This window comes from Bubalus bubalis, chromosome 12 (assembly GCF_019923935.1).
Source record: "Bubalus bubalis isolate 160015118507 breed Murrah chromosome 12, NDDB_SH_1, whole genome shotgun sequence".
Taxonomy (NCBI): domain Eukaryota; kingdom Metazoa; phylum Chordata; class Mammalia; order Artiodactyla; family Bovidae; genus Bubalus; species Bubalus bubalis.
In genome coordinates this window covers 97,122,686-97,144,434 of record NC_059168.1, presented here as the reverse complement: position 1 = coordinate 97,144,434, position 21,749 = coordinate 97,122,686, and the positions used below count along the sequence as shown (strand labels likewise).

Sequence of the window (21,749 nt, the reverse complement as noted above, 5' to 3'; positions counted from 1 at the left end):
GCTCCCTGCGGCCTGCTCCTCCACTAGCCCACCTCAGCAGCCACACTTCTGAGGAAGGGGGAGGTGGGCTTCAGCAAGCGTGAGCAGTTCATTTTCAGACATCCTTCTTTCTGTTTTCCCGTCTTGTCCTGGACTATCTGGAGCAAATAATTCTTCCCTCTCCCAAGACTCAGTAGGACAAGTACCACCATTCAGACCCAAAACCTACAGCTGGCAGACAGCACACGTGTGTCTCGGTCAGCACTCAAGTACCTGGGGAATGAAGCAACAGAGTCCAGAGTCTGGGTTTCATCAGAGACCTGAAGACCTATTGAGAAGAGTGTGCCTGCATTTGGTAGCATGACTTGTCTGAGCAGAGGTCCATCACAAGGTCCACCGAGAGTCTACCCTGGAAACGCAGGAGCAAAGAAAGTAGGAGACTTTCCCTGTGCAGAGGAGACACGGGCATAAAACAATGCGTGCGATAGCGAGGTGCATGCTCCAATCTAAGTTACTCACACAAGAATGCCAAGGGAGCGCAGAGAGGAGTGGTCACTTGCAGAAGAACTGAGTGGGTTTCACAGAGGAGGTGGCAAGCCATTCCCAAACCACAAAGGGAGAAATCATTGTTTCCTGCCTCCATGAGCCCCACACTGCCCAATTCCGCACCCCTGGGCCCTGTTCTAGCTTCAGTGACCTGTGTGCCAGTCTCCCTGCAGAGCATGTGAGCACCTCATGAGGGCAAGGACTTTGAGCATCTCCTGTGGCTTACCCTCCACCACCCAGTAAGTGTCTGCTAACAAAGATTATTAATAACCCAGCAGCTACCCTTTGTGGAGCATCTACCAAGACCTATTCCTGCAAGTACTTCCCACACATGATCTCGTTTCTTCTTCACAAAAAGCCCCAAAAGGCAGATCCTATTATCACCATCCATTTAACAGATAAGGAAACTGAAAGGAAGAAAGATTAGGTAAATTGCCCCAAGTCATACTGCCGGTAAGTGACAGCGCTGGACTTTGAATCATGGGCTGAATGGAAAATCAGTTTTCAATTACTAGTGAACAAATCCCTTTTCCTTTCTCTTTCTATGTCTGCCTTGCATCCAGATACATGGACTGCCCTTTAGTCTACTGTTCACTGGAACTGGAGCCTTTTCTTCCCTCGAGAAAAACAAGGGCTGTCTCTTGTTAGTCTTCTAAACAATGACTGCTGACCATTACTGAGTAAACATCAGGGAGAGTGGGGGAGAGTGGAGACACAAAATTGTGCTCAAGGCGTCGGTGAAAAAAAACATCTATTAAGGAGGAACTGTATGTACCAATTAAAACATTTTCCAATGCTGGGACAATTTCCAAAAGAAATCAAGTAAATAAATACAGGAGCAAAAGTATGTATAGGATGCTATTCTTTGCGTAAGAGAAAGAATATACAACAAACAAGAAAATGATAATAGTGGTTCCCACTAGAGAGAAGACTGGGAACTGGAAGCTTGAGACAAGAAAGACACTTACTTTACAATCTCCCCCCCCTTGAAATACTTATCTTTTAGGGAAAAAAAATCTATGTGTGATTAGTTTTTAATTCTTAAAAAAAATAAGATAAAAACATCATTTAAAGAAACTCCTTATTGCCAAGCCTTTTCCAAATGCTCACGTACATATGACTGCAACCATGAAAAAAAACTTGTATGTTTGTGAAAATCGGAGTGAATTAATTTGTAGTGAAAGAGGACTGTGAAATAACTTTCGTCTTTCATGTTGAGCTTCACTAATTTCACGATAAAGCTGTTGCAACTTTTTTTTCTTCAATAAACAAAATGCACTTTGAAGGTACAGATACAACATCCATATAAGCAGCAGGGATAAGATGCCACACCTTCTTGTGAAAGTCCCTCATTCGTCCCTTCAACAAGTATTTAATGAGCACCTACTGTGTGCCAGGCAAAGCACTCAACAGGTATTTTTTGATAAACAGTTCAGTTGGTAAAGAATCTGCCTGCAATGCAGGAGACCCTGGTTTGATTCCTGGGTTGGGAAGATCCACTGGAGAAGGGATGGGTTACCCACTCTAGTATTCTTGGGCTTCCCTTGTGGCTCAGCTGGTAAAGAAACTGCCTGCAATGTGGGAGACCTGGGTTGGGAAGATCCCTGGAGAAGGGAAAGGCTACCTACTCCAGTATTCTGGCCTGGGGAATTCTATGGACTGTATAGTCCATGGGGTCGCAAAGAGCTGGACAACTGAGCGGCTTTCACTTTCACTATGTGCCAGGCAAAGCACTCAACAGGTATTTTTAAAAGAAGAACTAAGTAACGGGTCATCAGTGTCCTCCCTCCTGCCCTACGGGAAAACTCGCTCATCAGAATGCCAGAGCTAGGATCACTCTTGACTGATGTTCACATATCCTCTCTCAGCTAAGAAAACTGAGGCCTGGACAGGGGAAGGCCTGATAGAGGTCACACGAGAAGCGAAGGCCTCACAATGACCAGTCCTGCTCTCCTTACATAGGACATTCTATTTTGTTGTGTTGAAAGATGGGTGGTCAGGGAGGGGCAGAAATAGACCCTAACAACAAAGGCCTAATACATCAGGTGTCTTCACGTATCTAGCCACATTTACTCTTCACAGCAACCTCTCAAGGTGGGCATGATTATCCCTGTGTTATAAATAAGGAGACTAAAGCTCTGAGAAGTCAAGAAACTGTTGTGTGAGGCTTCAAAGGCAGCTCTGTCTGACTTCCGAGCCAGAGCTCTTACCCTCCATGCTGAAAAGGAAAATCAAGTTTAAAAGGTAGACTGGAGCCATATCACGGAGAACCCTGGATGCGATATTTTCATTAATGAAGTCTCCCTCTCAACCTTGGATGCGGTCACTCAAACACCACCAACCAAAAAGCCAATTCTCTCATTACCCAATACATTTTCTAGCTCTCGTGGACCACCAAGTTTGGGCTTTCCTTTGAACCCACAGAGCACAATCATTACCCAGAGCACAGCACTCTCTGAGTCATTTACATAGTTTCTGCCGGGACAGTACGGGATGCCCTTAGAGCCTCTGGGTCCTGCCACATGAGCACAGACCCCAGTAAGGACCCACATCTGAGACAACATCCCCATGATGCCACTGGGTCATGCCACACCAAATGGTAGTGAGAGAGGCCAGCACCATGGCAGTTGGTTCCCCAAAGTCCCACAGTGCCTGAAACGAAGAACAGTGCAGGTTCATTCAGGAGAAGCCTCCTCCTGCCGCTCTTCTGTCCATGCAACACAGGTGGGACGAACTGGTCACACTGCTGGTGAGCAAAGGCAATGAGAGGTCACACGCTTGGCTATGGGATACTCTTCCAAATAGGAGGGAGTCCCATCATCTTGCTTTCCTCTCTCCATCACATGGAAACCTAACCAAGTTTTGGCATTCCCCTCTTTTGGGTGTCTTCCTTCTGGAATGTGATAAAAATCAGTGTTCATACTCGGATGGGGAAGGGAAATTCCATAAGGCTCAAGTCTGAGCTTCGTGTTCCAATTCAGAGTCTTCACTGGAGTTGGGGTCTAAAGGTCAGCAAACAATTAAATGTTCTGGTGCTTTCCATCTGCCACAGCTCCCTCACAGGCCTCATAGGAAGCAGGAGTCACCATCCCACCACAAACCTCATCCCCACTACCAACCTCAGCCCCACCTCGAACAAGAAAGCGGTCTACCGATTAGAAATTCCCTCCACAGGCTTCCCTGGTGGCTCAGCAGTAAAGAACCCGCCTGCCATTGCAGGAGTCACAGGTGCTATCCCTGATCTGGGAAGATCCTACATACCTCGGAGCAGCTAAGCACGTGCAACCCAATGACAGCTTGTACTCTAGAGCCCACAGCTCTCTAGAGAGCCACGACTCCTGAAGCCTGCACGCCCTAGAGCCCGTGCTCTGCAACAAGAGAAGCCTCAGCAATGAGAAGCCCTCGCACCACAACAAAGAGTAGCCCCCACTCGCTGCAACTAGAGAAAAGCCTGCACAGCAACGAAGATCCAGCAAAGCCAAAACTAAATTGATTGATTAAATTAAAAAAAAAAAATCCCCTCCTCTTTCGACCCTCAGTTTCCAAACACAATCTGCCCACTAGCACAGAGGCAGCAGACTCATAGCTTTACACAGAGATGTCCTCAGTCTGTCCCACCCTCACAAGCCCCCTGAGGGGAACACAAGGCAGGTACCAGGATGCACACCTAGCAAAGAAAGAAACAAAGCTCAGAGGTGAGAGACTCTCCCAGGCAACAAAGAGGCAAAAGCCTCTGAACCCTGATTCCTGTTCTGCCCCCTCACCAGGCTGCCACTTCAGTCTTCTGGAGACGACCACTGTTAAGATTTGCAGCAGCCTCCAGGTCCCAGGAGCCAGTCGGCCAAGAACCCTTCCACCCTTCCAGCTTCACACTAACTACTCTTCAAGCACACACATTTCTCAACAGCTGATAGAATGAAAGCCAACGAGCGGTCCCCACCCCACTCCGCCCCAATCGAGGCATGCCCCCTGCAACAGCGACACGAAAAAGCCTCCCCGAGATTGAAAACCAGTGCGCCCCACGTCAGGCCACCGCGAGGCATAGGGGAAGCCGCCGGCCTAGTAACCAGGGCAGCTGAGACCCAAGTCCGACTCAGGAGGAGCACAGGCAAGGCCGAGCTGGCCCTTCCGGCCCAGCGGCGGCAACCCTCGAAGCCTCCAGAATCCTCAGAGAGCCCAAAGCTCCTGCTTCCCCTCAAAAAAAAAAAAAAAAATCCCGGCAGAGGAGAAAGCAGCATTCCCTTCTCCCCGCGACCCCTCACTCACCCTCTGCCCGCTGCTCACCTGGGGCCCCCGCTTCCGGACCTGCAACCACTCGGGGCCCCGCCCCCCCACCCCTGCAGGTCTCCCCGGCCCCGCCCCCCTTGCACCTGTGGTGTCCTCAAGGCCCGGCTGGTCCGGCCGCTTCGGCCTCACCTCGCAGCCCCCTCCCCGTGGCAAACCTGTGGTTCCCACCTGGCCCCGCCCCCCCGCACCTGCAGCCCCTCAGCCCTTCCTAACTGCCTCCAGCCCCGCCCCCCGCACCTGCGGCCTTTCCCCAACTCCAAACCCGCCCCTCCACACACACACCTGCGGTCCCCCAGACCAAAACCCCCATCCCCATCACGCACCTAAAGCCCCCCGGCCCGGCCCCAGTGCCCCCCAGACCGCCTGAAACAACCCCACCACCACCACCACCCAGCCCCGCCTCCCGCCCCAAGGCCCCACCCCTGCCCGGCGGCAGGCTCCCCCGCCTAAGGGTCCCGCCCCTCGCACCTGCAGCTCTCTCCGGCCCGGCTCTCAGGGTCCCGCCCCGCCCCGCCGGCCGCTCCTCTCACCGCCCGCTCTCGCCGCCGCCGCCGCAGTCCTGGCCGGTCACCTTGACGCGGGCCGCAGCGGCTGCCGCCGCCTCCTCATGGCCCTGGGAACGGCCCAGGCGGCAGCGGCGACTTCGTTCGGAGGCTGGAGCCGGGCCGAGCCGGGCCGGGGCTGGGCCGGGCGCAGCTGGAGCGCGGGCCGACGCGGGAGCAGAGCCGGTGCCCAGCCGCAGTAGGAACCGTCCGCTCCTGGAGGGGGGTGGTCTGAGCGGCGGGCCGCTCAGCCAATAGGCGCGCGGAATTGGACTCCTCTCCCCAATCAGCTCATCGCAGAGGCGGAGACACGCAAATCGGCCGGCTGGGCGCTCCAGTGCGCAGCCGCTGCAACCCAGGTCCTCCCTGGCCTCGGCCTCCGCTAGAAGCCCTCAGACGTGGTCTCCGCCTGCAAGGATGCTCCGCAGCCTGCACACCCCGATCAGCGCCCCGCCACGCCCATCTTCCTAGAAAAAGCAGTGCATCTTATTCCCCATACATCCTTCCAGGCCTCATACAGTTTCTCTTTGAAATCCCTACCTAAGATTCATTTGTTTTTCAACAACAACAAAAAAATGGCTTTGTGAGAAACATCACCTGAATGCCCATTCTTTACGACTCGGAGGTAGGCACAGAACACAGAACATCAAAGCCAGAAGAAACCTTCGGGAGCCTCGAGTCCAACCCATTTCATTTATATCTGGGCAAAATTAGGCCTCTCGAGGTAAGAAGACTTGCCCAAGACCACACAAGTACAAAGCTGGGAAATGGAGTTGTCTCATCTTTCGGCTCCCAGATCCTTTTCTCTGTGCCACGCACGATGAGATGAGCAGAAAGGTTAAGTTATTTGATCAAAGACCCCCGAGATAATAAGTTGTAAAGGCTGCGGAAGCCAGTTCTGTGAAGCCCTGCAAGTCAGAACCACAGAAAATCTCTGTTCTGCCTCCCACAGAATGGAGGCTCTATGTCCTACGTTACTCTGAATGATTCTTGGATGCACAAACAAGTAGTATAAGTCATTTTTGACAACTTTCGAATTCATTCTGCAGTAATATCAGAGTATGGAAAGATTTGTTACTGTCTTCCCATAGCTGATGGAAGAAAAAGAGAAACAAATGAACAGAAGAGAAACAGGGTCAGTGGAAATTAATGCATTTCTAAATCTTCAGGGATCTCCAAGGGAAATTTCTGCCATCTTGCATTAAGATAAGAATAATTATCAAAGAAGCTACTTAGCTATTTTACTGAAAGAGAACAAGAGACAATACAATGCAACGATTCATTCTGCTCAGAACCTCTGTATTCAGAAATGCACAGGGTGGGGGTTGCGTGCTAAAGCTGGGAACTTTTGACTACCTGAGTCCAAACTCTGCTTCTGCCACCAGCAAGTTGTGTGTAGATGAGCACTTTACTTACTGTCTATGGGCCTAGGTTTCTTTCTTGAAAAATAAGTGTGCTGAAAGTAGCACCCTCTTCAGAAAGACTGCTGGGAAGATTAAATGAGATGACATGTGGAAGAAGCCCTAGAACCTAACAGTAGCTCAGTAAACATTAGCTGTTTTTATTTCTACCTGTGCGACTTAGGGCAAGCACGTAAGTTCAGCACAGTGTGTGTGATATATGCTTGCTAAATGGCATCTCTTATTTTTAAAATGATTATGCATAGCTTCTAAGTTTTCTTCAATTAACATAGATTCTTTTGTAATATATCAAAAAGTTATTGTAAACCCAAATGTAAAATGAGAAAAGGATCTGAATCCAAATGCCAATAAGCATGTGGAAAGATGCTCAATATAATTAGCCATCAGAAAAATGTAAATCAAAACCACAATAAGATACCACTGCACACCCATGAGGATGGCTATAACAAATGAGACGGACAATAACAAGGGCTGGTGAGGAGATGGAGAAACTGGAACCCTCAAACACTGCTTGTGGAAATATAAAATGATGCCACCGCTTTATAAAACAGTACCTTAAAAGGTAAACGTAGGGGTACCATATGACCCAACAATTCCTAGGTATATACCCAAGAGAAATGAAAGCATATGTCCATGTATAAAACTGGTACACAAATGTTCATAATATCCAAAAAGTAGAAATAACCTAGTGTCCATTAACTGATGAGTGGATAAATAAAATGTGGTATATCCATACAACGGAATATAAAAAGAAATGAAATACTGATACTTCGATTAACATGGATGAACCTTAAAGCCATGGTAAGTCAAAAAGGCAGATCACATATTATTCCATTTATATAAAATGTTCAGAATAGGCAAATCTATATAGTGAGAGAACAGATTGGTGGTTGTCTAGGGCTTGGTGGGGGGTGGTGCAAGAATTGAGGGTAATGGCTAAGGCAGGTGGACTTTATTTTTGAGATAATGAAAATATACTAAAATTAGTGATTGCACAACTCTGTGAATATACTAAAAGCCATTGCATTGTATACTTTATATGCATGAATTATATAGTATATGAATTTATAATAGTAAAACTATTATTACAAGTTATCAGAAACTCTGGTCAGGCATGTCACTCTCATGCTCAAACACCATGTAACAGGATGTAGAGAAGATCCTGACTGCATCTGCTGGGATTCAGATCACCTACAGTGAAAGTGTGATGTGCTGGTGGAATAAGCGGGCTCTCAATGAAGGGAAGGAACTTAGGAGCTAGGGGAGGAAAGAAGGGCTGAAAAAATCACCAAGGCCAGGCCAGCTGCCTCTGCATAGGCTTGTATGTCATGCAGAGTGAAGTTTTGGGACAGTTCAAGCAGATGTTTTCATTAGAGCTGCTGATCAACAAGGAAGTTGTGTAAACAGACTCTAGGGTGGCCCCCCGGAGAAGGCAATGACACCTCACTCCAGTACTCTTGCCTTGAAAATCCCATGGATGGAGGAGCCTGGTGGGCTGCCATCTATGGGGTCGCACAGAGTCGGACACAACTGAAGCGACTTAGCAGCAGCAGCAGCAGGGTGGCCCCCATAATCCTCACCTCACAAGTCTATGGGCTTGTGGGATCCTCTTCCCTGAATGTAGGCAGGACCTGACTTACTTTCAATCAGTAGAATAAGGCAAAGATTTTTCAGTGTTTGTGATTATGTTCAGCTCAGTTCGGTTGCTCAGTCATGTCCGACTCTTTGTGACCCCATAAACTGCAGCACGCCACACCTCCCTGTCCATCACCAACTCCCAGAGTTCACTCAAACCCATGTCCATCGAGTCGGTGATACCATCCAGCCATCTCATCCTCTGTCGTCCCCTTCTCTTCCTGCCCCTAATCCCTCCCAACATCAGAGTCTTTTCCAATGAGTCAACTCTTCGCATGAGGTGGCCAAAGTACTGGAGTTTCAGCTTTAGCATCATTCCTTCCAAAGAACACCCAGGACTGATCTCCTTTAGAATGGATTGGTTGGATCTTCTTGCAGTCCAAGGGACTCTCAAGAGTCTTCTCCAGCACCACAGTTTAAAAGCATCAATTCTTCGGCGCTCAGCTATCTTCACAGTCCAACTCTCACATCCATACATGACTACTGGAAAACCATAGCTGTGACTAGATGGACCTTTGTTGGCAAAGTAATGTCTCTGCTTTTGAATATGCTATCTAGTTTGGTCATAACTTTCCTTCCAAGGAGTAAGCATCTTTTAATTTCATGGCTGCAGTCACCATCTGCAGTGATTTTGGAGCCCAAAAAAATAAAGTCTGTCACTGTTTCCCCTTCTATTTGCCATGAAGTGATGGGACCATGATCCCAGTCTGTTGTTCCATGTCCAGTTCTAACTGTTTCTTCCTGACCTGCATATAGGTTTCTCAAGAGGCAGGTCAGGTGGTCTGGTATTCCCATCTCTTTCAGAATTTTCCACAGTTTATTGTGATCCACACAGTCAAAGGCTTTGGCATAGTCAATAAAGCAGAAATAGATGTTTTTCTGGAACTCTCTTGCTTTTTCCATGATCCAGCGGATGTTGGCAATTTTATCTCTGGTTCCTGTGACTTTTCTAAAACCAGCTTGAACATCTGGAAGTTTATGGTTCACGTACTGGTGAAGTCTGGCTTGGAGAACTTTGAGCATTACTTTACTAGCGTATGAGTCTTTGACATTGCCTTTCTTTGGGATTGGAATGAAAACTGATCTTTTCCAGTCCTGTGGCCACTGCTGAAATTTCCAAATTTGCTGGCATATTGAGTGCAGCACTTTCACAGTGTCATTTTTTAGGATTTGAAATAGCTCTACTGGAATTCCATCACCTCCACTAGCTTTGTTCTTAGTGATGCTTCCTAAGGCCCACTTGACTTCACATTCCAGGATGTCTGGCTCTAGGTAAGTGATCACACCATCATGATTATCTGGGTCATGAAGATCTTTTTTGTACAGTTCTTCTGTGTATTCTTGCTACCTCTTCTTAATATCTTCTGCTTCTGTCAGAAGATATTAAGATAATGGTTAAGAGTGAGAGTATGAGCCAAAGTGTTCTGGAGGTAGCTTACAAAAAGGCTCTGATCACCTAAGGAAGTGAAAGGAAAGACACATTGAATGGTAGGCCAAAAACTGGATTGTTAGTCCAGAGCTCCAGAGATGTTTGAATGCTCAGCCAAGGCAAGTCTGCTTGGTGAAGGTCAGAGCCCTGGTGGAGAAAACCTGGGACTCTGAGTAGTGGAGTGTAGACATTTGGATGGATATTTCTGAGGATATTGACTCTTCAACATGCAGTTCAGGCCCCTCTGGGCTTGGACACTTTTCCTCAGTAAGGACTGGAGCTACCACTGTGCTTACTGGTTCTACAGAATCCCTTCTCTGTGGACAACAACTGCTCCTACCTGCACTGTTGTCCCAACCTCCTCTCCACATGGCCAGACTGCTGCTGCTAAGTGGCTTCAGTCATGTCTGACTCTGTGCGACCCCATAGACAGCAGCCCACCAGGCTCCTCTGTCCCTGGGATTCTCCAGGCAAGAACACTGGAGTGGGTTGCCATTTGCTTCTCCAATGCATGAAAGAGAAAAGTGAAAGTGAAGTCGCTCAGTCGTGCTCAACTCTTAGCGACCCCATGGACTGCAGCCTACCAGGCTCCTCTGTCCATGGGATTTTCCAGGCAAGAGTACTGGAGTGGGTTGCCAGTACTCCGGTCCAGGCTGATAATCAGAGTTAAATTCCAACATAATCTGTCTGTTGATGCCCAGGGCCTGATAAGGGAATAAATAGATGATATGCCTAAAGGATGCAAGAATTAGCCAACATGTACGGGTAGGAGCCAGGGGAATACCCCTAGGGTTGAATTTTGAGAGTGCTTGATCAAGGAAGCTGGAATGTAAGACCAGATAAACAAGAATTTATTGACTTGGGGATATTTTCTCAGGACATGGGATTTAATGCCCTAACAAGGACCCAAGCTACTGGAATGGCTCTTAGAAGCCTGGGGAGGGTTGGGGGGCGGAAGTGACCAATTCTCAGGGAAGTGGAAATACCTGAGTTGCCCTGGAAGATGGTAAAAGGAGTGGCTGTGCTGAAATGAACATACACTCAATCCTCATTATTCATGGTCTCCATATTTGTGAATTAGACTATTGCTAAAATTTATTTGCAATCCAGAATCAACACTCGTAGCACTGTCAAGGTCATTTGCAGATGGGCAAAAATCTGAGTCACCCAATATATGTCTGGGCAGAGGTCAAACGAGGTAACGCTGGCTTCTTGTTTAGCTCTCATACTGTAAACAGCTGTCCCTTTCACAGTCTATTTAGTGCCACGTTTTTCACATTTTTGGTGCTCTTTAGTGGTGGTTTTACTGTTTAAAGTAGCCCCCAGGAATAGTGCTGAAGTGCTGTCCAGGGTTCTAAGCACAGGAAGGCTGTGATGTGCCATACTGAGAAAGTGATGTGTTAGATGAATTTGGCTCAGGCATGAGATAGTCTGCTGGTCATGAGTTTCCTGTGAACAGATCACCAATATTTATCATATAAAGTGCCTTTAAACAGAAAGACACATAAAACAAGGATATGTATTGACTGGTTGGCAAAACTATTGACTCGAAAAGAACCTAACTCTGTGTTTCCCTTAGGAGCAGTGGTTCAGTATTCACTAACTTAAGTGTTCTCAGTGACTTTATAGGGCATAACCCTTGAGAGTAATAGATCAACTATACCTCTCACGAGTAAAGTCTATTAACCCTTCTTGCAAGGAATGCTGGGAAATGTAGTTCTCATAAGTATCCAGACCCTGGGATAGAGGGGAGGGTATAGAAGAAGCAGGGAATGATTCTAAGTTGCTGCAGACAAGCCAGTAGAATAGGTTAAACCATCAGACATTAAAAAGATGTTAATGGTTGCCTTGTTGTTGTTGCTGTTCAGCTGCTAAGTCATGCCCGACTCTTTGCAACCCTGTGGACTGCAGCATGCCAGGCTCCCCTGCCCTTCACTGTCTCCCGGAGTTTGCTCAGATTCATTTCCATTCAGTCGGTGATGCTATCTAACCATCTCATGTTTGCCTTAAGGTTTCCAATATTATGATAATTATTCAGAGTCTATCTTCAAATACTATTACATCATTTCTCATGCAGGGTAAGGACCTAATGACCCTGAGGAAACATGTAATGATGGAAGGAAGCAGTTCTGGTTCCCAAGGCTGAAGGGACAAAGGAAAGTAAAGGTTCTCATCACCAATTAACTGTGTGGGAAGGGGTGTGGTTTTTCGCACACCAACTGGCATTTCTCCAACACCATCCAGGTGTCCTACAGTACAACTCAGTTCTGATCCTGTCTATCCAGAGATAGCATTGAATCCCACAGGTTAAGTGATCAGTCCCACAGAAATGTCCCCCAACTTCAGCCACCATCGAAAGCCCAGATTGTTACCTGCTCCTGACTAACTGGCTATAAATCAGAGGTTCCCACAACCCCCTCCCTGGGCTTGATTGATTTGCTAGAGTGGCTCACAAGAACTCAAGAAACAAGTTTGCTCATGAGATTACCAGTTTATTTTAAAAGATATAGCCATTTGAAGAGATTCATAGGGCAAGGTCCTGAACAATGGAACTTCTGTCCTCGTGGAGTTTGGGGCCTGCCATGGTAGCACATGGAAGTTTTCTAGTTCCCTAACTTGTGACTTCTCTGAACCCCACCCTTTTGGGGTTTCATGGAGGCTTCATTACATCAGCACTGTGGATTAAATCATTGGCCATTGGTGACTAGTTCAGCCTCCAGTCATTTTTTCCTCCCCAGAAGTCATGATGGGTGGGACTAAAAGTTCCAATCCTCTATCCATTGGTTCTGCTGGCAATCAGCCCCCTATTTGGGGAGGATTCCCAAAAGTTACCTTATTAATATAACAGTTGTGAATGTTATCATTATGATAACATGATGTTCACTTCATCTTTCATCTATATGGCCCTGAAGCATTTTTTTCCCTCCAGAAACTGAAGACAAGATACCAAATAGTTTCACAAAAGATGCTACAATTGCTCTAATTGCCTAGGAAATTCTAGGGTTTGTGGAGCTGTGAGCTAGGAATCATGAATGAAGATCAAATATATATTTCTTATAAATCACAATATCACAGAAAGATTCTGAGTCATCAGAACCTAAGAGCCCAATGAAGCTGATCCACAGAATCATGAGGAAATGAACTGATTATTGTTTTAAGGCACTAAGTTTGGGGATGGTTTGTTATGTGGCAATAGAAAACTGATACAATATCTTCACACTCTGTGAGCATTCTGAGAGGTCAGTCTTCATATTTCTTCCCAAAGTCCTCTTGTGACCATCTTCCAGTCCTTTTCTTTCAAATCCCTGACAATCTACCCAAACCATTAGTCATTGCCCATGAGTCTGTGTATACCTGTACTTCTTGTCCACAAAAAAATGAGCAACCAAATGCATCATCCCCTGGGAGGATTTCTCTTTACACCATCTCTTGCAATGGCTGAGATTTTTCAGCAGTCCATCTCTAGTGGGTGCCAACACAGGCAGAGTTCGAGGCTCTAAGTCTAGATTGATGTAGAGGAGGCCATACAGCAGGATTAGGCTGTTACAGGTATGTAGTCACTTATCCATTGTTGTTGTTCAGTCGCTAAGTCATGTCCAACTCTTTGCGACCCCATGAACTGCAGCACACCAGGCTCCTCTGTCTTTCACTATCTCTTGGAGTTTGCTCAAATTCAAATCCATTGAGTCAGTGATGCTATCTAACCATCTCATCCTCTGTCACCACCTTCTCCTTTTGCCTTCAATCTTTCCTAGCATCAGGATCTTTTCCAATGAGTTGGCTCTTCACATTAGGTGGCCAAAGTATTGTAGCTTCAGCTTCAGCAGTAGTCCTTCCAATGGATATTCAGGATTGATTTCCATTAGGGTTGACTGGTTTGATCTCATTAAAATATAACATAGGAGCATCCTAATTCTAGACGTCAGATCTTTAGTGACTGTGAATCAGTGCTAGATTCAGACCCACTTGCCCTGTGTTCCAAAATCAGGTTTCTACATGGACCAGGCTGAGGGCTGCTCCAGACCTTGGTGGAGTCCCCAGACCATCTATCCTGAAGCCCAGTTGGCTGGCTTTTCCTTGATACAGACCTCAACATCTTCAGCAATATTCTCTATAAAAAAGCCTTTTTCAACTTTGGCGTTTCTGTAATAGACACTCCATAAATGTTCATTGAACTGAGTTCTACTGCCTCCCCATGGCCACAGGGTAAAAATCCAAGTTTGTTAGCTTGAAATAAAATATACTTGAAGATCTAGCTCCCTATTTATACTCATCTCCTAATTGTTAGCATTCGCAAAACATTTACTATGATTCATCTCATCAAATATGTGATCTCATTAAAAAATATAGATATCTACATGTATAAAATACAGAGATCAGTATGTACATGATATTATGTAATATCATATGCTGTATATACATGTGTGTATTTTAACCTAAGTAGTCTCACACAATGTATGTTCTTTTGTAAGTTGCTTTCCCACACTCACCAATATGTCATGGGTATTTATTTCTCCATTCCTTAAAGGTTTTACACATTTATATCATCATTTTAGATGATTCTCTACAATAGCATTGTAGGAGTGTATCAGAGTTACTGGTAGACCTTATAAGGGCTTACAACTTTTCAGTATTATAATTAACACTGGGGTGAATGATATTTATATTTATACATCTTCTGTTACTTGTTAGACTATCTTCTTAGGTTAAATTCTTTAAAATAGTACCACGGTGCCAAAGGGAATATACACTTAAAATTTTGAAGCGTGGTACCAGCTACTATCTTCCAGAAATGTTATGCTGACTTATAAAACCAACATCAGGGTGTGAGTGCCCAATTTTCCGCCACCCTCATCAATGCTGGGTATTGCCAACAGAATAATAGAAAAGCAGTCTCTTGTTATTGCTTTGAGTGCTTTCTGCAGACGTAAAATATCTTTACTCTGTACATATTAGCCTTGAGTATTTCTTCTGTGGTTCTTTCTTTAGGTCCTTTCTCTTTTTAAAACTGGACCATTCACCTTTTTCTTATTAATTTTAAAAAGCTTTTGTTCAATATGTTGCAAAATTTTTTCTTCTAAACCTGTAGTGTGTTTTCTTGTTTTGCTTTTATTCAACATATTTTACACTGTATATAGTCAAACCTATTTTTTTTTTTTTTAGGATTTCTTCTTTTTGGTCTAAAGAAAATCTTCCCCACTGCAAAAGCAAATAAACCATCACCTCCTTGTTTTAAAACTAATTTTCTCATGGGTGCATTTTTCTACAATTAACTATTTAATTCACCTAAATTTTGCTTCATGGTCTCCCTGCTCTTCACTTAGCTGGGCCTCCTCACTCAGACTAAGTCTGTCCGGGTCCCCACTCCCTCCAGCAGGATATGGCTTCTCAAGGAAGCTCAAAATTACTCACAGGCAGTTTTAGCCTTAAAGCTGAAGTCTCTATTTACAGAAAGTATCCACTGGCTCCAACCAGTGAATGCAACTTATATCCAATGCAGAAGCAGCAGCATTTCAATGCTTTTTTGCAGCGCACCAGGACTGGCAAAGTTCATGACACTGTGGTCCTTTTCAGAGACAGTAGAAAGGAGTGGTTTCCTGAAATCAAGATCGGGCCACCTGAGTTCTGCCATCCAAAGCCTGAGAGAGTGGTCATGTTAGTGCCCAGGGCAAACGTACAGGATACCCTGTCCTCTGCCCTCCAAGAGTTCTCGAGGCTACCAGGCCTTGTTGCTGGCTCTCTTGGGGGGAGTCGGTGAGGCTCTAGCTATCCACACAGACTCCCAGGAAGGACACCACTCAATTCTTTCCAGCTGGGCTTAGGACAGTATATCCAGATAGCAACTGACACTTGATAAAGGGAAACACTTCCACAAGGAAAAATCTTAAGCAGAAAGGCACTGGACTTACTTCGGGGTGGAAGTCTATAGTTGTTAGAGGGACTGCAGCTGGTGGCAGGAGGTCCCTGGAGCCCTATTCTGGGGAAAGAGGGTCCATGCAGAAGAGGGAAAGAAGATGACTAGTGGTTTAGTTAGTGAACACTGATAGTATCCGCATCCGACCACCAGCCTGGCCAGGGGCCAGCAGGCAGGAAAGAGTGAGTGAGGGCCCCTTGGGGAGGATGCAGTTGTGCTGAAAAGGGCAAAGAGGAAGTGGAGTGAAGCCAGCAACCAGACCCGTGCCTCCCCTCCCAAGGACGAGACATGCAAGACAGGAATGCCCTGGTCCGGCTGTGTTAGCACCAGCCCTTGTGAGGTTCAGACAGCCTGAGCACCCAGCCCAGGAGAGTCAGCAGGCCCAGGGAGAGCAGGTCGTCAGAGGCAGCGGTGTGAGGCTTCCCGGGAAGTTCAGGTGCAAAGGTCCAGCCTCAGAGCCCACATCTACGAAATGAAAGGCAGCTTTCAATTCTCACATTAATATTTGGAGAAGTAAAGGGAGAGGGTGAAGGAGCTGGGGAGTAAAACAAAAATCAAAACAAAACACACAGCTGAAAATAGCTCCAGGGACCCAGATGTGTGATGAATGGAACATCTGGCAGAGACAGGCTAGTTAAACTAACAGTCCCACAAAAGCAATTCTTTTGCCAAAGACGTGTTCTTCCAAGTTATGGATTCCTCAGTTCCAACAAAATTGTCAGAAACATGCCTCCTAATAATATCTGTTGAAGCCCTGAAGTGGAAGGAGGTGGGCAGACAGAAAGAGGAAGACTGTTCCAATGGCCTAGACTCTAGAGAAAATAGCTCAGAGTCACTTTCAGCCTAGAAAAGCCCAAAGAGGGGGTTGGAGGGAGTCAGGGAGGCTGTGATCTGCAGAGTGGAACAGAGATCCAAAGGGCCAACTCCAGCGAAGCAGTTTTGGGGCTCAGGATAAGGAAGGACTTTCTAGAAAGTTGTTTGTCAAAGGGAGTCAGCCAGTTCCCACAAGCAAGTAGAAACTGGAGATTACTTACAAGGACTGGGGTAGGAGTCCTGGTCCTGAGAGGCGGGGAATAGATGGGAAGTGGGGGAGGCTTTCCCACTCTTAAGAGAGGGCAAGGGTGGGGAAGGGGGCGGAACTTGAAATGACTTATCCTCTGATTTGCACATTTTAAGAACTGTAAAAATAATTTTATTTATTTCTTTTTGGCTGTGCTTGATCTTCATTGCTGGGTAGGCTTTTCCCTAGCTGTGGTGAGTGGGAGCCACTCTCTAGCTGCGGTGTGCAGGCTTCTCGTGGTGGCTTCTCTCGTTGGGGAGCAGAGGCTCTAGGGCACAAGAGCTTCAGCAGTTGCAGCTCCCAGCCTCTAGAGCACAGGCTCAATAGTTGAGGCGCTTGGGCCCAGCTGCTCCAAGGCACCTCACGGTGCTACACACAAGCTTTCAGGATCCATCCTAGCTCAAAGGCCCAGGCTATGCACAGCCACTAGCGGAGTCCAAGGGAGTCCAGGGAAGGACAACAGGGCAAATCTTGTGGCAGGACACAAAGAAGAGGCCCAAGGCTCACCAGTGCCAAGACTGAAACTGAACAGGATTTATTTTTTTTAGATTCAGGATTTATTTTTTTTAAGATTCAGGGTTTTTTTTTAACTTTGTGTGTGTGTGTGTGTGTGTGTGTGTGTGTGTTTTGACCCAGGCACACGGCAGTGAAAGCACCAAATCCTAATCACTGGACCACCAGGGAATTACCAAGACTTATTTATTTATTGGCCATGCTGTGCAGCATGCGGGATCTTAGTTCCCCTGAACAGGGATCGAACCTGTGGCCCTTGCATTGGAAACACAGAGTCTTAACCACTGGATTGCCAAGGAAATCCCCAAATGGGATGTTTTGAAGACATGTTTTGAGTGCCAGCAATCTTGCTGTCTCCACTACAAAGGAGGTGGGCTTGTCTGCATAGCCTCAGGGGACAGCCTGATCAGCAGTGACACCTAGCTAGCTGCCCCAAACAAACTGGGATGTCACTAGTCCCTAGAGGCCTTTGTTTTTCAGTCTTTCAGTCATGTCCGACTCTTGGCGACCCCATGGACTGCAGCGCACCAGGCTTCCCCTTCACTAGCTCTCAGAGTTTGCTCAAACTCACGTCCATTGAGTTGGTGATGCCAGCCAACCATCTCATCCTCTGTCGCCCCCTTCTCCTTTTGCCTTCAATCTTTTCCAGCATCAAAGTCTTTTCCAATAAGTTACCTCTTTGCATCAAGTAGCCAAAGTACTGGAGCTTCAGCATCAGTCCTTCCAATGAGTATTCAGGGTTGATTTCCTTTAGGATTGACTGGTATGATCTCCTTGCTGTCCAAGGGACTCTCAAGAGTCTTCTCCAACACCACAGTTCAAAAGCATCCATTCTTCAGTGCTCAGCCTTCTTTATGGTCCAGCTCTCACAGCCAGTCTGATCAGATTCAAGGGCTCCTTTAGGACAGAGGCAGGAACAAGAGAAGCCCTAATACATGACCTCCTAGAAAGATGAGGTGAGGGGCACCTGTTTGCTATCTGAGTTGGAAAGAGACACAATTCTGTCTCTACAGACTCAGGCAGGGTGCCCCATGCGTGACTGCATTATAATCCACTGTTAATTTAAGTACATACCTCCCCCCACAGCTGCCACTTTAGAATTGTAGCATGTTCTCGACCAATGAAAGCGAGAGCAGCAAGCTTTGTTGTACACCTATCGTTGAGAAGAGCAGTCACCCAGGGAGCATTCCCCAGCATTACCCCAAGAGGGTAGGTTCTGCGACACTGGTTTCCTCTGAGGTGGCCTCCTTCAGCCATTTACTTTGTATTTTGAACTTTGGAGCCCTGTTTGCTGACCAAAATTATGCTAGTTAGGCCTGCCTTGCTGAACAAAAGGAAAATGTCACAGAAATATTTAATTATGAGTCACGGAGGCTTGATGGGTTTTCAAGGAAATGGTCAGGGGATTGGTGGGTACTGACATGGTAAAGGACATCACAGACAGCCCTGAAGCCAGGCGGGGAGAATTATGAATTATAAGTGGAAGAAACTTAAGTGAGCACAGATCGTGACTTCAGGATGAAAAATGGCCAGCGACTGCCAATGGCCTCTGCCGGCAAGGCAGCTCAATGCTGTCTACATCTCATCTGCTCCAACTCAGTTTATCTGCTTCAGGTTGTTGCTGTTCAGTTGTTCACACGTGTCCGACTCTTTTGTGACCCTGTGGACTGCAGCACAGCAGGCTTCCCTGTCCTTCACCATCTCCTGGAGTTTGCTCAAACTCATGTCCATTGAGTTGGTGATGCCATCCAACCATATCCTCTGTTGCCACCTTCTCCCGCTCTCACTCTTTCCCAGCATCAGGGTCTTTTCCAATAAGTCAGCTCTGCTTCAGGTGGTGTTCCCATTTCCAGGACCACGTCCCCTTGGGATTATTCCTTCGACTCTGCCAAGAGGCTTGCTCAATTCTTCATGTTGGGAAACTTTTTCAGCCACGGCTGTGTCCAACTCTTTGCAACCCCATGGACTGTAGCCTGCCAGGTTCCTCTGTCCATGGGATTTCCCAGCCAGGAATAATGAAGTGGGCTGCCATTTCCTTCTCCAGGGGATCTTCCCAGACCAGGGGTTAAACCTGCGTCTCCTGCTTGGCAGGTGGATTCTTTACCACTGAGCCACCGGCAAAGCCCAAAAGGAAAAAAGCAAACCTACAGAAGCCACTGCCTCACAACTTACCTGAGCCATAAGAGTCCAACTCCATCAGTTTTTAGATAAACTGCAGCAAGAGGCTGTGAGGCAAAGGTATGGCTAAAAGCTAGACCTCCAGATTCCCAGAAGACATTGCACTTTCTCCATCACACCCTTAATGTGGGGTCCCCAGCTGGCAAGGAAGCCAGTTCCTAGGTGGACCTCTTACACCAGCTGCAGTCGCACTGCCCACTTGACTGTAAAGGTGAGAACCTGTTTTTCAGCAAGGAACAAGTCAGCTCTATCAGCACAGAAGCCAAGTTTCATCCTGGCCTGCTTCCCAGTCCCACCGTCCTGCTTGACCCTCCCAGAATATCTGTGTTTGCTCATTCATTCAATCCCAACTGCGCCTGCTGGGGTTCCAGGCCATGTGCTGAGGGATATACAGGTAAGGGAACAGCCCAGGATCCTTGCTGTCATGGAGGTTGCAGGCTAGGAGAAACATTAATTGAATCATCTCACTAATCAATATACAATTACCAATTTTTTCAGAGCAATGAATTACACTGAAGGGCAGGAGGAACACAGCTCAATGAACGGCTCTGTTAAAGGGGCCTGACCTAGAAGGGCTGCTGCAGGGAAGGGACGGAGGCCTGAGCTATAACTGCAGAGGAGTTAATTGGCTTTGAGGAAGATCTGTTACAGAACGCAAGTTTGTGGGCCAAATGATGGAGTGTGGAGCAGTGAAAGTGAAGGCCACTCAGTCGTGTCTGACTCTTTTGTGAGCCCATGGACTACACAGTTCATGGAATTCTCCAGGCCGGAATACTGGAGTGGGTAGCCTTTCCCTTCTCCAGGGGATCTTCCCAACCCAGGGATCGAACCCAGGTTTCCGGCATTGCAGGTGGATTCTTTACCAGCTGAGCCGCAAGGGAAGCCTAAGAATACTGAAGTGGGTAGCCCATCCCGTTTCCAGCAGATCTTCCCGACCCAGGAATCAAACCAGGGTCTCCTGCAATACAGGCGGATTCTTTACCAACTGAGCTATCAGGGAAACCTGTGTGGAGCAGAGAAAGGTTTATTTTAGGGCCAAGCAGCGAGAATGGGTGGGTCGTGTTCAAAAACCTCCAACTTCCCTAAAGTTTTTTAGGCAAAATTGGGGTGGGGGGGCTGCAGGGCATGTGATTTCTTTCTGATTGGTTGGTGCTGCTGCTGCTTGCTCAGTTGCTTTAGTCGTGTCCGACTCTATGCGACCCCATATACGGCAGCCCATAATCCAGGACTCCGGTGCTCAGCCTGAAGTCCTCCACCTGGGTGGGGGTCTTAGCGCCGCAGAACTGAAAGGTATATATTGTTATGTATATTCCTAGAGGAACCAGAACTCTTGGTAGCTGCACTGGCTTCTTGACTGCTCCTGTTACTGCAATCCTTCCCTTCTGTGATCAGCAATGTTTGAATCCGCACTTTGGTGTTTGCGGACCATCTTGGAGGCTGAAGCCTTCTTCCTGTAAACAAGAAACGGGGGACACGGAAAGGCTTCTGTACCCAGGAGGGCCCCACAGGGTCTCATTGGGTTTCAGATAGCTGTGTTAAGAGAAACACTGACTGAAACCGCCCACCCTGGCCAGGCACCACAGAAACCACTTGTGTGTTATTTAACGACAGGAGGTCCTGGTAAGGAACGGGGAACTAACAAGCCACCATCAACAGGAAGAATTGAGGAAAGGTCCAAAGTACATGCCATGTGCCCTACCACCTTCCAGAATCCTTCGCACTGGAATCCATCTTGGCTGGAATCCATCTTTGGCTGGGCAATGTGTGCACCACCAAGAAGGACCCTGAGTCAGAATGATTGGCCAGAGACAACCAGGAAACTAATCCCATCACCATAAAACTTGAGATAGCAAGCCACTAGGCAGAGCAATTCTCCTGGTTCCCTTAGCTGCAGTTCTCCACCCGGGCACCCCTTCCCAATAAAGTCTCTTGCTTTGGCAGCACGTATATCTCCTCAGACAACTCATTTCCAGTGTTAGACAAGAGCCCACTCCCGGGCCCTGGAAGGGGTCCCCCTTCCTGCAACAGCTGGAGGCAGCAGACAGGGTGTGTGCACCTCAAAGCTCTGTGCTGGGAGTGGCCACTTCCTACTTCTGCAGGAAGATGGGGAAAAAAGTTCACCAGAGATCTCGGGAGCAGACCTCAGCCCCCTGGCAATCCAGTCTCTGCCACACGTGAGAAAGGTCAGAGAGATATTTGCTTCTTTCTCCTCTTTCCAGCACCACAGTGGCACAAGAGCTTCTTA

The 21,749-nt window shown here is 47.1% G+C and overlaps 1 protein-coding gene across 13 annotated transcripts in view; it reads right to left on the bottom strand.

The window, feature by feature from the left end:
* RALGPS1 (Ral GEF with PH domain and SH3 binding motif 1) overlaps positions 1–6,977 on the bottom strand; it is a 295,395-nt gene extending 288,418 nt beyond the window's left edge. For 4 of the 13 annotated variants that reach the window (XM_025262374.3, XM_025262375.3, XM_025262376.3 and 1 more), the window contains exon 1: positions 5,281–6,974. The gene's annotated coding sequence lies outside the window, so the exon portion shown is untranslated. Of the gene's footprint in view, positions 1–4,809; positions 4,848–5,280 lie in introns of those variants that run through there. The other 9 variants (XM_044926347.2, XM_025262369.3, XM_025262370.3 and 6 more) reach the window with 6 other exon arrangements.
* Positions 6,978–21,749: the final 14,772 nt, after the last annotated feature.